Source organism: Grammomys surdaster, unplaced genomic scaffold (assembly GCF_004785775.1).
Source record: "Grammomys surdaster isolate TR1022 unplaced genomic scaffold, NIH_TR_1.0 61, whole genome shotgun sequence".
Lineage (NCBI taxonomy): Eukaryota > Metazoa > Chordata > Mammalia > Rodentia > Muridae > Grammomys > Grammomys surdaster.
The window spans coordinates 18316018-18320501 of NW_021604563.1; positions in this window are offsets into that span (position 1 = coordinate 18316018).

Consider the following 4484-nt stretch of genomic DNA (forward strand, 5'->3'; position numbering starts at 1 on the left):
CCTAATTCTTTCTCAGCCTGTTTGTATTTTGAGTAGAGGAAGGCTACTGATTTGTTTGAGTTGATTTTATATCCAACCACTTTGCTGAAGCTTTTTTTTTTTATCAGGTTTAGGAGTTCTCTGGTGGATGTTTTGGGATCACACAAAAGAGGTAGTGCTCTTTTGATGATGGTCCTATCAAATATCTTTAAGTCATGTGCATTGGAGGCCAGAATAACACTGAGTGAAACATCACTCAAGAAACATTACTCAACATTCCTGCAGGCTCTGTAGTTGGGGTAGCAGTGGAATAGTGGGATTCTTGTCTATCTTGTTATGTCATGTATTCATAGGCATATGATGGGGACCATGTGAATGATTGCCTAAAATCCTAGACCTGATGTGATTTCACATATCACTGTTATGTGCTTCCTCTTTGATTTTAGAACCCTGGTCTCTATGTTCTTAAGCATAGCATTCTTCATTTCTCCCCATGTTGAAATACTTGCCTCTGATAGAGCAGAATACTTACAAGTTTATGTCAGAGTAACTACATTTGGTCCTGAGGAAGGAAATGGTTGAGCAAGTGCAGCAGCTTATCTATTGAGTCCCAGGTATGAGACTATGTATAGGGTTATAATCCACAGAGAAGTCTGAATGAAGTTAATTGGTATATTTTATCATGGCTCCTGACTACATATCCCATTGTTTTGCTAAAGGGTAATGTGGAATCCTAAGCAAAAAGGTCATGGAAATTTCAAGTTACTTATCTAGTTAGGATACAATCCTGAGAGGATAGTGATTTGCCCCAAGAGCTTCTGCTTATAGAGTTTGCTGGGTTTTTTCTTGTACCCTTATCTGAGAAGACTCTTCCCTCTTCAGCTGTTGATTTGGGATGAAAAGTGAAGTGATGTTCTTCTTCATATTATGATACTGTCTAACATCTCTGGATCTTATAAAGTTTACATTTTTATGCTGCTAACCACCATTTTCCCCTTACACTTCCTTTTCTAAAAAGTGTCTATATACCTATTTTGTTGATTACTCTTTGTTTTGGAGCGCTGGGTTGCTGGGCAAACTTTTTTTTTAAATTAAAAAAGTATTGATTCTTTTTGAGTTTCATATCATGCACTTCAGACCTCATCTCCCCATTCTCTCATATCTGCCCTTTGCTCTTACAACCTTCCCACAATAACACACACACACACACCCCATAGAAAAACATATCATGGAAGCTGTAGTATGTCACAATGTGTCTTGTCCTACAGTATGTCTCTCTGTCCACACATCTTCACTTGCAAAGCTTCATTGAAATGTTGATCTGCTTCGAGGTCTCTAGCTTCTGTGATGCTATCAGTATTTCATCAGGACTTCTCCCAATTATTCTGTTTTGCCCTGTGTCATCGAGATCCTTTAGGTTTGAATCAGCAAGACTGGCTCTTTCACCTGTCCCAGCCATTTGCAAATGATATGGATTTTGGGGTAAGCCAACTCAGAGTTCTGGATCTGGGCCTGGGTGATAACTGAGCTGATCAGCTCATTGGCTCTCCCTTATCTGCAATACCAGGGAGAGTTTTACAGCATTCCTCCAGCTGGACCACCCAATGCTGCCATCAGCAGGAGGCAGAGTCAATTTTCCTGCTCTCATGCCCTTGGCACAGCTCACCTGCACACATGCCTCTAGAGCCAGCTCCACTGTGCTGCCCAGTCAAGGCACAGGGCCCCGTCTCTCTAGTGCTGCAGTCTGCGGGTGGCTGGGGCAACTCTGCAGCTCTCACCCCCTACCTAACCAAGGGGTGGGCTCACTTGCTGCTTCACCATCAGGGCCAGCTCCACTGTGTTGCCTAGGCAAGGTACAGGAACTGCTCTCCTGAGTGCTGCAGGGAGTGAGGGTTGAGGGGGAAACATTACCCCTGAATCCAGGTAGAGGAGTGGCAGGATCAACTTTAACTTGCTCTTGCCCTTGGGGCTGGCTCACCTGTGTCCCCTAGACCCGGGCTAGCACTACTGTGCTGCCCAGGTGAGGTGCAGGACTCTTCAAAGTGCATTCCTTTTAAGAAACTAGTTAAAATATTTCCATTTCATAGTTGAATATGCAGGTATAGAACTTGAAAATACAGTTTCAACTGTATTTTGATACGTGGAGCAAGTAGTTTACTGTTTTAGTTGCATGGGCATATCACTTCTGTGTCTTGCCTGTAAAAGGGACATCATTAGAGGCTTTTGGCTGTAGTCACAATAGTGGTTTGGTCTTAGGCTATATAACATTTCTATAGCTTTTTATTCCTTATTATTCTTGGAGTATTCTCTTTGTCTTTTCTTTCTATTTGAGAGATCTGTGTATGTGGGTTAAACTTCACTTCCTTTCCATTTCTATTCCTGTTGCCCTGTCCAGCTAGCTAATTAACTACTTTATTCCATTTCACAGTCTTTGGTGGCATCTTTCTACTCCATTTAAAACTAGAATGAATATACAAGATTCCAGGGCAAATCTTAAAATATCATATCTCAATGACACAGCAAGTTTTATTTTTGTCAAAAAAAAAACCTACCCTAATTTTAAAAACCAGATAATGGATTGTGAACACATGGAAATGGGGTCCACTAAAATACTAAATTATCTAAAGATAATTTAGAACCATTAGATTTATAGTTGAAATTTTCCTCATGTCAGGCATGATTAAATTTGTTTCCAATTAATGAATACAAACAAATATATTTGCTGCTACTAGCCAAATGAAAACTTTCCAACATTCTAATTTTTACCACTAAGCTTAATTTTCTAACAGAAACACATTGTAAGCCTTAGGGAGAGAAAATAATTGAATTTTAAAGGTACTTTCATGACTTATAAATGTCTTTTAAGCATAAAAGAATAACCAATAAATGCCATAGGTGATTTATTTTCTAAAATATATAGTTCTTTTTCATCTATCTCATTCAAACCATGGTCCTAAATCATCCTTAGATATAATAACAAAATGACTCAACTAAAGATATGATTAAGTTTTATTAGAACATTAATGGATTATGAACTCATTGGAATATCTAGACTAGCATCAGGTAAATAATGAGCTCTCTTTTCTTTTGAAGAAAAACTGTTTATGCTTTAGAAATATGCATGTATGAATCTCAAAGTATATAATATTGAATTTCTTTCTTGATCATTCTTTTGACTTTTAATTTTTCTTTGCTTCTCTGTCTTTTTTCTCCCTTCTTACTTTTATTTCTGAAACTCCTTTTTAAATTTATTTTTTATTCGATATTTTATTTTCATTTCAGATGTTATCCCCTTTCCTCATTTCCCCCCCACCTCCCTCCCAGGGACCTCTTATCACATTCTCCCTCCTCCTGTTTCTATGAGGATGTGCCCCCCCAATCCCACATCCCCACCCCACATCCCCACCCTCAAATTCCCCCACAATCATGGGTCCAGCCTTCATGGGACCAAGGATCTCATCTCCCACCTATGCCCTACAAGGCCATCCTCCCTAACATATAGAACTGGAGCCATGGGTCCCTCCCTAAGTGGTCCCAGGCTGGTGGATTAGACCCTGGGACCTCTGGTTGGTTGGTATTGTTGTTCTCTCCATGGGGTCATAAACCCTTTCAGCTCCTTGAGTCTTCTCTCTCACTCCTCCAATGAGAACCCCTTGATCAGTTCGATGGTTAGCTGTGAGCATCCACCTCTGATTATGTCAGACTCTGGCAGACCTCTAAGGAGACAGCTATATCAGGCTCTTGTCAGCATGCACTTCCTGACATCCACATCGGGGTCTAACTTTGGTGACTGCACAAGGGATGGGTACCCAGGTGGAATGGTTTCCAGACAGCCCCTCCTTCAGTTTATGTCCCTCACTTTGTCTCCATATCTGCTTCCATGAGTATTTTGTTACTCCTTCTAAGAAGGACCAAAGCACCCACAGTTGGTCTTCCTTGTTCATGAGCTTAATGTGATCTGTGAGTTGAATCTTGGATACTGCAAGCTTTGGATTAATATCCAATTATCAGTGAGTGCATACCATGTGTGTTCTTTTGTGATTGGGTTACCTCACTCAGAATGATATTTTCTAGTTCCATCCATTTGCCTAAGAATTTCTCAAATTCATTGTTTTATTTATTTTTTATTTTATTTTTTATTGGATGTTTTATTTACATTTCAGATGTTACTCCCTTACCCCATCCCCCCCCGCCCAGGAACCCCTATCCCATCACCCCTCCTCCTGCTTCTCTGTGGATGTGCCCCTACCTACCCCCCCTACTCCCATCTCCCCACCCTCAATTTCCACCCACTGGGGCTTCCAGCCTTCATGAGACCAAGGATCTCTTCTCCCACCTATGCTTTACAAGGCCATCCTCCCCTACATATACAGCTGGAGCCATGGGTCCCTCCCTAAGTGCTCCCAGGCTGGTGGTTTAGACCCTGGGACCTCTGGTTGGTTGGTATTATTGATTTCCTCATGGGGCCGCAAACCCTTTCAGCTCCTACACAGTCTTCACTCTAA